At 42.4% G+C, this 13,145-nt stretch overlaps 1 long non-coding RNA gene across 1 annotated transcript in view; it reads right to left on the bottom strand.

Annotated features, from left to right (window-relative positions):
* Positions 1 to 13,145, bottom strand: part of LOC121820779 (uncharacterized) — a 281,583-nt gene that overhangs the window by 65,576 nt on the left and 202,862 nt on the right. Inside the window, exon 5 of the long non-coding RNA XR_006061467.2 lies at positions 140 to 294. This is a non-coding gene — a long non-coding RNA (uncharacterized LOC121820779). The remainder of the gene's footprint in view (positions 1 to 139; positions 295 to 13,145) is intronic.

Below are 13,145 nucleotides of genomic sequence, written 5' to 3'. Positions count from 1 at the left end.
CTCCCATTTTGGAGGTTTGCATTGTCATTTAGATATCTTATGGCTTTTTAGTTGCTTTGCATGTGCCTACGTTGTCTTTCAGACTGCACAGAAAGGGTCTAATTACAGAACTCTTTTATGTGCACAATAGGGGGCTTACCTGGTGGCTCAGATGGTAAAGAATCTACTGCAATGCTGGAGACCCAGGTTCCATCCCTGGGTTGGGAAGATTCTCTGGAGAAGGAAATGGCAACCCACTTCAGAATTCTTGCCTGGAGACTTCCATGGACAGAGGAGCCTGGTGGGGTACAGTCCCTGTGGACAGAAAGAATCAGAGGAGGCTGAGCGACTAACACTTATTTACACTTATTTACACTTATTTACACAAAGTACATAGTGCTCAGCCCACCTTTGGGCCCTCGAGATAGAGGCTTGCTTGATTTACTCTGTGACAGCCTGCAGCATCAGACAACTAGAACGGATGGAGTAGTGAAGACTCAAGACTGAGGGAAAATGCAGAGATAACGAGGATGATGATGAGAGTGTAAATTCCTAGGCAGGTGGATAAGAAATCTGGGGGCCCCGAGGAGGAGAAAGGGATCTGGGGCTCTCAAGGAGGAGATAGGGATCTGGGGCTCTCAAGGAGGAGATAGGGATCTGGAATTCTCAAGGAGGACAAATGTTTTTTTCCCACATTCCTTAGTAAGGATTATGTAACAATAACGTATCCTGTTTGAGAACAAGTTTCTCTTTCCTGAAAACCTTCTAACAAATCCTGCTAGCTTAAAATGTATATATGGGAGTGGTTCTAGTAAGATCTAGTAAGTGGTTCTAGTGGATCTAGTAAGATCTTTACAACCTTGAGACATTCTTTTGATTTATTGTAATAACCAATTAAAAAGTATATAATTCTCTTGCTAAGACTAGGGATTGGGGCACTCTCCATCCCCCTTCTGATGTCTATGTTGGAAGCTTTCTTTGTCCTTTTTTATACTTTAGTAAAACTCTGCTACACAAAACCTCTTGAGTGATCAAGCCTGGTCTCTGGTCCTGAAGCTAAATCTTCTTCAGAGATCACAAATCCAACACCCTTCACCATAAGCTATCAATGATAATGGTGACTGGGCCTCCAGAGAGTGTCCTGGTAACTACAAGTTCATATCACAGCTTGCTTATGGGTTTCTTGTTGAAGTTTCTATTTCTTGAGATTGCTAAGGAAAAAAAAAGTCCATGCTCAGAGGAATGAGCATAAATGAGCTACAAAATTCTCAGCCAGACGGTCTGGATATCAAAACATGCTGTCATGTTTGGCCCTTGGCTGGCTCATTCCATCCTCGCCTATAGCTCAGTTGGTAAAGAATCTGCCTGCAATGCAGGTTCAGTTCCTGGGTCAGGAAGTTCTCCTGGAGAAGGGATAGGCTACCCACTCCAGTATTCTTGGGCTTCCCTGGTGGCTCAGCTGGTAAAGAATCTGCCTGCAATATGGGAGACCTGGACTTGATCCCTGGGTTGGGAAGATCCCCTGGAGAAGGGAAAGGCTACCCACTCTAGTATTCTGGGCTGGAGAATTGCATGGACTATGGCTGAGTGACTTTCACTGGGATCTTTAATATTTCACATGAAAGCACAAGGTCAGTCTGTTTCATTTACATATTGCATAGAAGTCGCTCAGTCATGTCTGACTCTTTGTGACCCCATGGACTGTAGCCTACCAGGCTCCTCTGTCCATGGGATTTTTCAGGCAATAGTACTGGAGTGGATTGCCATTTCCTTGGTAACCCTTGCAAAAGAGTGGTGCATGTTTTCCATTCTTTCCCAGTCTATAATACACTTGTGAATTTACTGAAATGCTCTGGGCCCACTCAAGACAGGAAATGAGTTTAGTGTTGGTACATCATAGAGCTATTTCTGAAAATGAGATGTTCTGTTGCTCTAAGGACCAGAAACATGCAGACAGCCACACAAGAAGGAGCTCACATCTGGAGAAGTAAGAGCTGTTGCCAGCATTTCTCTCTGATGTGATAAACCTGAGGATGTGGGCATGTGGCAAAATATTTTCCATTTAGCAAAAAATTAAACCATAAGCAACAGAAGGAAGGAAAAAATTCTATAAATCTCTCATTTCCTGATCACCCACAGGGAGTACAAAGGTAAAAATACTGCAAGCTACATTCTCTACAGCTTGACATCAAGGCTGAGAGCTTCTTGAGACTTTGTGGCTTAGTATGGGGGTTTCTATCACAGGCCCTGCAAGCAGTGTCATTCAGCTAGACCAGAGAAAATAATAGGAGTCCTAGGCAAAAAAAATCCTAAGAAAAAAATCTCTTTCCTTCTGATGACAATATTAATAATGATAATGATAAAAACAATAGAAACTAATTGAGCAACAGCTATGTGCTAGTAATCTGGCCTTGGTGCTTTATACATTCTAGTTCACATTATCTTCATGAAAGGGGCCTAAGGTAGTCACTAGCATTATCTCCATCCAACAGATAAGTAAACAGTGACATAGGCTTCCCTGATAGCTCAGCGGTCAAGAATCTGCCAATGCAGGAGCCACGGGTTTGATCCCTGGGTCGAGGAGATCCTCTGGAGGAGGAAATGGCAACCCACTTCAGTATTCCTGCCTGGAGAATCCCATGGACAGAGAAGCTTGGCAGGCTAGAGTCCATGGGATCACAAAGAGTTGGACACGACTCAAGCAACTGAGCATGCAGACACTCAAACAGAGGTACAGAGTGGACAAAAGACTTGTCTAAGGTTCGAGCATAATAAGTCAAGGAGGTAAACTCCAGTTTCTAGTCTCTATTCAAATAACTGAAATATAAAGATAGTCCTATTAAAAAGATACAAACATTTATGTTTTTAGTCATCATGTCTAATTCTGTGGTTGTGTGATTACACACACAATATCTCTAAGAAGATAAAAAGACACAGCGCTAAGTCCTAATCTAGTTCCCAACTTGAGCATATTTAGATTGAGGCAAAGGTAGCAATGGAAGATCCCCTGGAGAAGGGATAGGCTACCCTCTCCAGTATTCTTGGGCTTCCCTGGTAGCTCAGATGGTAAAGAATCTGCCTGAAGGCATGAGACTGGGTTCGATCCCTGGGTTGGGAAGGTTCCCCTGGAGGAGGGCATGGCAAACCACTCCAGCATTCTTGTCTGGCGAATCCCATGGACAGAGGAGCCTGGTGAACTACAGTCCATAGGTTCACAAACAGTCAGACATGAGTGAGCGACTGATTGAGTACACAGGCAAAGATAGCTGATCATAACTCTAAACAATCCCTTTAACTTGTAAACTATTATTATTTGATCAGATTTAAAGCACTTAACCTGAATGAGAGACATAATGTACCTGAGGTGACAGTATAAACAGACACAAATATAGTAACTAGATGGTTCTGGAAGACGTGTCTTTTGGGTTTCTGAGATCATCTATGATGTATCCTTGTACACAAGGTATTGCCCATGTTAGAAGTATAGACCTGACAATAAAAGACTACATATTTTTCATAAGATCCTGTTTGTTATGTCCTCTATATAGTATAAAATGCAGCAAAATTCTACATATAAACAATCGTGTATCTGAGAATATGAGAAAGGTTAAATTGGATGGACATACTTCTGCTTAAAAAGTCTTATCTTCTCAGCTCCTATGCTCCCTTGAAACTGCTCAGACTCTAGTCACAGGTTGTTCAGTCACTCAGTTGTGTCCAGCTTTTTGTGACCCCATGAGCTGCAGCATACTTCCCTGTCCTTCATTATTTCCCAGAGTTTTCTCAAACTCATGTCCATTGAGTCGGTGATGTTATCCAACCATCTCATTCTGTGTTGCCCCTTTCTCTTCCTGTCCTCAATCTTTCCCAGCAAAAAGGAGTAGAAAGACATGCACTCATCTCCTCTGAGAACACCAAAATCACAGCTGTTGAACAACCATCAACAGGAGGATGCTGGAACCCACCAAAAAACAAACAAACAAACAAACAAACAACCCCATGTCTAAGGGCAAAGGAGAAGCCACAACAAGATGGTAGGAGGGGTGCAATCACAAAAAAATAAAATCCTGTACTCACTGGGTGGGTGACCCACAAACTGGAGAACAATAACACCAAGAAATTCTCTCACTGCTGCAAAGTTTCTAGGCCCCATATAGACTTCCCAACCTGGGGATCCAGCAAAGGGATGGGAATCCCCAGGGAATCTGACTTTGAAGGACAGCAGGATTTGATTACAGAATGTCCACAGACTGGGGAAAACAGCGACTCTTGTAGGGCACAAACAAAACCCAGGGGAAAGGAGCAATAATCTCACAAGAGACTGAGCTAGATCTGCCTGTGAGTATTTGAGGGTCTTCTGCAGAGGTATGGGTTGGCAGTGGCCTGCCAAGGGGAAAGGGACACTGGAAGCAGCAGTCTTGGGAAGCATGTATTGGCATGAGTCCTTTTGGAGGTGACCAGTAGCCCTACCATAGAGCTCATAGATTTCAGGACTGAGACAATCAGTTATCAGTTCAGTCACTCATTCATATCTGATTCTTTATAACCCCATGGACTGCAGCATGCCAGGCCTCCCTGTCCAACAACAACTCCCAGACTTTACTCAAACTCATGTCCATTGAGCTGATGATGCCATCCAATCATCTCATTCTCTGTCGTCCCCTTCTTCTCTCACCTTCAATCTTTCCCAGCATCAGGGTCTTTTCAAATGAGTTAGTTTTTTGCATCAGGTGGCAAAAGTATCGGAGTTTCAGCTTCAGCATCAATCCTCCCAATGAATATTCAGGACCGATTTCCTTTAGGATGGACTGGTTTGATCTCCTTGCAGTCCAAAGGAATCTCAAGAGTCTTCTCCAACACCACAGTTCAAAAGCATCAGTTCTTTGGTGCTCAGCTTTCTTTACAGTCCAACTCTCACATCCATACATGACTACTGGAAAACGATAGCCTTGACTATACACACCTTTGTTGCCAAAGTAATGTTTTTGCTTTTTAATATGCTGTCTACATTGGTCATAACTTTTCTTCCAAGGAGCAAGCATCTTTTAATTTCATGGCTGCAGTCACCATCTGCAGTGATTTTAGAGCTCCCCCAAATAAAGTCTCTCACTGTTTCCCCATCTATTTGCCATGAAGTGATGGGACCAGTTGCCATGATCTTAGTTTTCTGAATGTAGAGTTTTAAGCCAACTTTTTCACTCTTCTCTTTCATTTTCATCAAGAGGCTCTTTAGTTCTTCTTTGCTTTCTGCCATAAGTGCGGTGTCATCTGCATATCTGAGGTTATTGATATTTCTCCTGGCAGTCTTGATTCTAGGTTGTGCTTCATCCAGCCTGGCATTTCCCTTGATGCACTCTGCATAAAAGTTAAATAAGCAGGGTGACAATATACAGCCTTGATGTACTCCTTTCCCAATTTGGAACCAGTATATTGTTCCATGTCCAGTTCTAACTGTTGCTTTTTGACTTACATACAGATTTCTCAGGAAGCAGGTCTGGTCGTCTGGTATTCCCATCACTTTAAGAATTTTCCACAGTTCATTTTGATCCATACAGTCAAAGGCTTTGGTGTAGTCAATAAAGTAGTAGTAGATGTTTTTCTGGAACTCTCTCATTTTTTCAATGATCCAACGGATGTTGGCAATTTGATCTTTGGTTCTCCTGCCTTTTCTAAATCCAGCTTGAACTACTAAAATTTCATGATTCATGTACTGTTGAAACCTGGCTTGGAAAATTTGGGTATTACTTTGCTAACATGTGAGATGAGTGCAATTGTGCAATAGTTTGAACATTCTTGGGCTTCCCTGGTGGCTCATTGCATCTGCCTGCAATGTGGGAGGGAGACCTAGGTTCAACCCCTGTGTTGGGAAGATCCCCTGGAGAAGGAAATGGCAACCCACTCTGGTATTCTTGCCTGGAAAATCCTATGGACAGAGAAGCCTGGTAGGCTATAGTCCTTGGGGTCTCAAAGAACAGGACACGACTGAGCAACTTCAATTTTGAGCATTCCTTGGCATTGCCTTTCTTTGGAATTGGAATGAAAACTGACCTTTTCCAGTCCTGTGGACACTGCTGAGTTTTCCAAATTTGCTGTCATATTGACTGCAGCACTTTCACAGCATCATCTTTTAGGATTGGAAATAGCTCAACTGGAACTCGATCATTTCAACTAGCTTTGTTCAAAGTGATGCTTCCTAAGCCCCACTTGACAGCATTCCAGGATGTCTGGCTCTAGGTGAGTGATCACATCATCGTGATTATCTGGGTCGTGAAGATCTTTTTTGTATAGTTCTTCTGTGTATTCTTACCACCTCTTAATACCTTCTGTTAGGTCTATACCATTTCTGTCCTTTATTGAGCCCATCTTTGCATGAAATGTTCCCTTGGTATCTCTAAATTTCCTGAAGAGATCTCTATTCTTTCCCATTCTATTGTTTTCCTCCATTTCTTTGCATTGATCACTGAGGAAGGCTTTCTTATCTCTCCTTGTTATTCTTTGGAACTCTGTATCCAAACAGATATATCTTTCCATTTCTCCTTTGCCTTTAGATTCTCTTCTTTTCTCAGCTATTTGTAAGGCTCTTCAGCCAACCATTTGTCTTTTTGCATTTCTCTTTCTTGGGGATGGTCTTGATCACTGCCTCCTGTACAATGTCATGAACCTCCATCCATAGTTCTTCAAGAACTCTGTCAGATCTAATCCCTTGAATCTATTTGTTCCTTCCACTGGATAACCATAAAGTATTTGATTTTGGTCATACCTGAATGATCGAGTGGTTTTCCCTACTTCCATCAAATTAAGTCTGAATTTGGCTATAAGGAGTTCATGATCTGAGCCACAGTCAGCTCCTGGTCTTGTTTTTGTTGACTGTATAGAGCTTCTCCATTTTTGGCTGCAAAGAATATAATCAAGCTGATTTCAGTATTGACCATCTGGTGATGTCCATGTGTAGATTATCTCTTATGTTGTTAGAAGAGAGTGTTTGCTATGACCAGTGTGTTCTCTTGGCAGAACTCTATTAGCCTTTGGCCTGCTTCACTCTGTACTCCAAGGCCAAATTTGCCTGTTACTCCAGGTGTTTCTTGAGTTCCCACTTTTGCATTCCAGTCCCCTATAATGAAAAGGACATCTTTTTTGAGTGTTAGTTCTAAAAGGTCATATAGGTCTTCATAGAACTGTTCAACTTCAGCTGCTTCAGCATTACTGGTTGGGTCATAGACTTGGATTACTGTGATATTGAATGGTTTGCCTTGGAAATGAACAGAGATCATTCTGCCATTTTTGAGAATGCATCCAAGTACTGTATTTTGGACTCTTTTGTTGGCTATGATGGCTACTCCATTTCTTCTAAGGGATTCCTTCCCACAGTGGTAGATATAATGGTCATCTGAGTTAAACTCACCAATTCCAGTCCATTTTAGTTCCTGATTCCTAAAATGTCAATATTGACTCTTGCCATCTCCTGTTTAACCACTTTCAATTTGCCTTGATTCATGGACCTAAAATTCCAGGTTCCTATGCACTATTGCTCTTTACAACATTGGACTTTACTTCCATGACCAGTCACATCCACAACTGAATGTTGTTTCTGCTTTGGCTCCATCTCTTCATTCTTTCTGGAGTTATTTCTCCACTGATATCCAGTAGCATATTGGGAACCTGCCAACCTGGGGAGTTCATCTTTAAGTGTCCTATCTTTTTGCCTTTTCATACTGTTCATGGGGTTCTCAAGGCAAGAATACTGAAGTGGTTTGCCATTCCCTTCTCCAGTGGACCACATTTTGTCAAAACTCTTCACCATGATCCATCCATCTTGGGTGGCCCTACACGGCATGGCTCATAGTTTCATTGAGTGAAGGCTATGTTCCATGTGATCAGATTGGTTAGTTTTCTGTGATTGTGGTTTTCAGTCTGTCTGCCCTCTGATGGAGAAGGATAAGAGGCTTATGGAAGCTTCCTGATGGGAGAGACTGACTGAGGGAGAAACTGGGTCTTGTTCTGATGGATGGAGCCAAGCTCAGTAAATCTTTAATTCAATTTTCTATTGAAGGGTGGGGCTCTATTCCCTCCCTGTTATTTGACCTGAAGCCAAACTATGGTGGAAGTAATGACAATAATGGCAATCTCCCAGTGCCCTCAACCCTGCAGCAGGCCACCGCCCACCCATGCTTCTGCTGGAGACACCTGGACACTCACAGGCATGTCTGGGTCAGTCTCTTGTGGGGTCACTGCACAAGAGACCTTTCTTCTGGGTCCTGGTACACACAAGGTTCTGTTTGTGCCAGTCTTGTGTTCAGTTCTGGTGGCTCTATGGTGAGGTTAATGGTGATCTCCTCCAAGAGGGCTTATGCCATACCAAGGTCCATTGCTCCCAGAGCCCCTGCCACTGCAGCAGTCCACTGCTGACCCATACCTCTTCAGGAGACACTCAAACACAGTTCTGTCTCAGTCTCTGGGGTCTCTGGGTCCTGATGCACAGAAGATATGTTTGAGCCCTCTGAGCATCTCTGGCGAATATGGAGTTTTGTTACAAATTCGATTTTGCCCCTCCTACCATCTTGCTGGGGCTTCTCTTCCCTTGGACTGAGTCACCTTAGACCAAACAATTAAGTCTGCAGAAAATTGGATTAAAGATTTACTGAGCATGGTCCTGTCCACCAGAGTAAGATCCAGTTTTCCCCACAGCCAGTCCTTCCTATCAGGAAGCTTACACAAGCCTCTTATCTACATCCATCAGAGGGCAGAGAGAAGAAGCAAGAACTATATCCCACAGTCTCCAGAAGGAAAACCACAATCATAGAAAGCTAACCAAAATGATCACAGCCTTGTGTAACTCAGTGAAGTTAGGAGCCATGCCATGCAGGGCCACCCAAGATAGATGGGTCATGGTGGAGAGTTCTGACAAAACATGGTCTGCTGGAGAAGGGAATGGAAAACCACTTCAGTCTGTATTCTTGCCAGTCACAGGAGACATCAAAATAGTCAAAAAAGGTATATTTTATAATCTTTATCTTACTGACCTAACCCGAGGTACTTCATGCCATTGACAATAGCTTGGTTTCTGGTACACCACTCTTTCATAACTCCTCCTCCATCTCTCCAACATCTCCTTTCCAGTTCCCATTACAAGTCTACCTCTTACATGCTTTTATTCTACAAAGTTTTGTCCTTGATTTTCTCTTCTCACTCCATACCATTTCCCTGAGTGATCTCTTCCACCTCAAAAGCTTCTGGCATTCTCTGTACCGTGGTGACATTCAAATCTGGATCTCCTGGTCAGACTTTAGTCAGAAGTAGTAGAACTATCTGACTGACTGACTGCCACCGGACATCTCCACATCAGTGTGCCATAAAATCTTCAACTTAAAATTTCCCTGAATGAACTTACTTCTTCCCATCCCCCATATGTAACTCTTCTTGGATTCCCTCTTTTGGTTAACCAAAAAACCACTCAACCTAAAACACCAAGCAAGAATGCTAATCATTATCCCTGAATACCTCCTCCTCCCCATCACAGCTCTTACTCAGTTGACTACATTTTCAATCTTCCTCAGAATGGATTCTTTCCACTCAAGACCACTAGTATTGCCTTAGTTCATGTCTTTCTGGTGTCTTATCTAGATTTTCATACTAGTTTTATAACTAGGTTCCTTGACCAGCCCTACTCTTACTCATTCTCTACATAGTCACCAGCGTACACTTTCTAAACACACATTTAGTCACTGCTCCAGACTTCTCAAGGACCCTCTTCATTACCTGTGTAATAAAGTTCAATGTGCTGCACATGGTTTCATATTAGGACTGTCTTCATCATAAGTGATGGACACTCAATTTAAAGTTGTTCAGGTAGAACCCAGGTAATGAGAGTGTACAGGAATTGATCCAAAAGCTTCAGGCACACTACTCAAGTGATATCACTTGGGCTTCATTTTTCCATTTCTTTTGATCTCTCTCACTGCATCCCTGGATTCTGCCTTCTTTAGTGTGTTTGCTCCCTACAACTTGCAAGCAGCAGGAGACAGTAGCTGCTATCTACACAGTTCGAGATTCCAAAGGAAGAAGACTATCCCAATTGCCATACAACAAATCTTAGAGAAAACTCTTATTGGCCTGCTTGGTCATGTGCTTTGAATTAATCACTGTAACCAAGGAAGACAGAACCCTAAACTGGGTAGTTTTGAGTCATTGACTGTCTCTAAGAGGATTCCATGAAAGATAGCCCAATCAAGATCATAAAGAGTAGGTAAAGTGTGGTTCCCCAAAGAAAATAAAATCATGGTGCTATCATCACTTGAAGGGGAAAAAGATACTGATCAGAAAAGAATGACATAAGTCATGACAAACTGTCTTGCCACGATCTTGATCACTGTCAGTCTCTCCCATCACTGCTCTTTCTTTCCATCACTGGACTAGTGACAGTCTCTTGAGTGTGCCCTCATTTCAGACCTTCCTGCTTTTGCAAGTACTGTTTTTCTCTGCCTGGAATGTCTGGCAGGCTAAGTTTTATTCCTCTTTACAGCTCCAGCTGAAATACCTTCTTTTCTGAGAGCCCTTTGCTGACTTCCAGCTCACAAGGGAAATGCTTCCTCTTTTGTACTACTATTACACATAGTACTTACCAACATTATTATGCTCTTTTTTACCCTATGCTGTAATTCTTCTGCTTTTTTTTGGTGGCGGGGGTGGGGGGCTGCCTAGTCCAACAACCTCAGAGACTACTGCTAGATCCTTAAAACATATCACAGATGCAGAGTAGGTGCTCAGTAAATTGTTGCATCAAGTATTACATGAATAAATATATGAAGGGCTGCGTTTTCCAGTGGTAGAAATAACATATAAAGCTTATTATTTTTGCTAGATGTCAGGAATGTTGACTCATCTTTCTGCTCCTTCAACCTACCTCTTGATGCACGTGTATGTTACACATACATGTATGCAAAAATTCTTCCAAAAAGATAAAGAGTGCTACCTCCTTACGATACACAGGGCTTATCCTTACTGTTCCTTTATGCCCTTTCTACAGCCAAAAAAATAGCACTCTGATCTCTGAAATTCTTTTTTCTTTCTGGATAAGTGGAGAAGTGTGAAACAAGTAGCAGGCTAAAAGGTACCTGAAAGGGAGAAGGGGAGGCCAGATGGAGATGAAAGGATGAAGGAGAATGATAGAATCCCAAATGACAAACTTTCTGGACACTTCACTTTTGTTCATCGTCAGCCAAGTTTGTTTTGATGATGAGAAAATGGTATGTGAAACTATTTGTGCCCATATCACATGACTTTGCAAGTTTAGTTTTGCTTAGTACAGCTAAATTCCTCTCAAAGAAGTGTTGTTCTCAGAAAATGCATTATTGGTATAAGACTTGAATTTGCCCTATGGAATTTGTGTCATCTTAGATCATCACTCACCATTCAACACCTATTTAATCTCTGGAAAAATGGAAATCATTAATCCTGCTTTGGCTTTCAACCTCTAAGGGCTATGTGAAGTTCTCAAATGAGACTTGTGAGAAAGTATTTTGTAACACGTTAAATCAATATGTGTAAGAGTGAGTCATTAACATTCAGTTCAGTTCAGTTGCTCAGTCATGTCCGACTCTTTGCAACCCCATGAACCGCAGCACGCCAGGCCTCCCTTCCATCACCAACTCCCAGAGTTCACTCAAACTCATATCTATCGAGTCAGTGATGCCATCCAGCCATCTCATCCTCTGTTATCCTCTTCTCCTGCCCCCAATCCCTCCCAGCATCAGAGTCTTTTCCAATGAGTCAGCTCTTCACATGAGGTGGCCAAAATATTGGAGTTTCAGCTTTAGCATAAGTCCTTCCAAAGAACACCCAGGACTGATATCATTTAGGATGGACTGGTTGGATCTCCTTGCAGTCCAAGGGACTCTCAAGAGTCTTCTCCAACACCACAGTTCAAAAGCATCAGTTCTTCAGGGTTCAGCTTTCTTCACAGTCCAACTCTCACATCCATACATGACCATTGGAAAAACCATAGCCTTGACTAGATGGACCTTTGTTGGCAAAGTATTGTCTCTGCTTTTCAATATGCTATCTAGGTTGGTCATAATTTTCCTTCCAAGGAGTAAGCATCTTTTAATTTCATGGCTGCAGCCACAATCTGCAATGATTTTGGAGCCCCCCAAAATAAAGTTTGACACTGTTTCCACTGTGTCCCTTTATTTCCCATGAAGTGATGGGAACAGATGCCATGATCTTCGTTTTCTGAATGTTGAGCTTTAAGCCAACGTTTTCACTCTCCTCTTTCACTTTCATCAAGAGGCTCTTTAGTTCCTCTGCACTTCTGCCATAAGGGTGGTGTCATCTGCCTATCTGAGGTTATTGATATTTCTCCTGGCAATCTTGGTTCCAGCTTGTGCTTCTTCCAGCCCAGCATTTCTCATGATGTACTCTGCATAGAAGTTAAATAAGCAGGGTGACAATATACAGCCTTGATGTACTCCTTTTCCTATTTGGAACCAGTCTGTTGTTCCATGTCCAGTTCTAACTGTTGCTTCCTGACCTGCATATACGTTTCTCAAGAGGCAGGTCAGGTGGTCTGTATTCCCATCTCTTTCAGAATTTTCCACAGTTTATTGTGATCCACACAGTCAAATGCTTTGGCATAGTCAATAAAGCAGAAATAGATATTTTTCTGGAACTCTCTTCCTTTCCCCATGACCCAGCAGATGTTGGCAATTTGATCTCTGGTTCCTCTGCCTTTCCTAAAACCAGCTTGAACATCTGGAAGTTCATGGTTCACGTATTGCTGAAGCCTGGCTTGGAAAATTTTGAGCATTACTTTACTAGCATGTGAGATGAGTGCCATTGTGCAGTAGTTTGAGCCTTCTTTGGCATTGCCTTTCTTTGGGATTGGAATGAAAACTGATGTTTTCCAGTCCTGTGGCCAGTGCTGAGTTTTCCAGATTTGCTGGCATATTGAGTGCAGCACTTTCACAGGATCATCTTTCAGGATTTGAAAGAGCTCAATTGGAATTCCATCACCTCCACTAGCTTTGTTCGTAGTGATGCTTTCTAAGGCCCATTTGACTTCACATTCCAGGATGTCTGGCTCTAGGTGAGTGATCACACCATTGTGATTATCTGGGTCGTGAAGATCTTTTTTGTACAGTTCTTCTGTGTATTCTTGCCACCTCTTCTTA

The sequence above is a fragment of the Ovis aries genome, chromosome 12 (genome assembly GCF_016772045.2).
Source record: "Ovis aries strain OAR_USU_Benz2616 breed Rambouillet chromosome 12, ARS-UI_Ramb_v3.0, whole genome shotgun sequence".
NCBI lineage: Eukaryota > Metazoa > Chordata > Mammalia > Artiodactyla > Bovidae > Ovis > Ovis aries.
The sequence above is the reverse complement of the archived record's forward strand: the minus strand, read 5'-3'. Positions and strand labels throughout refer to the sequence as shown.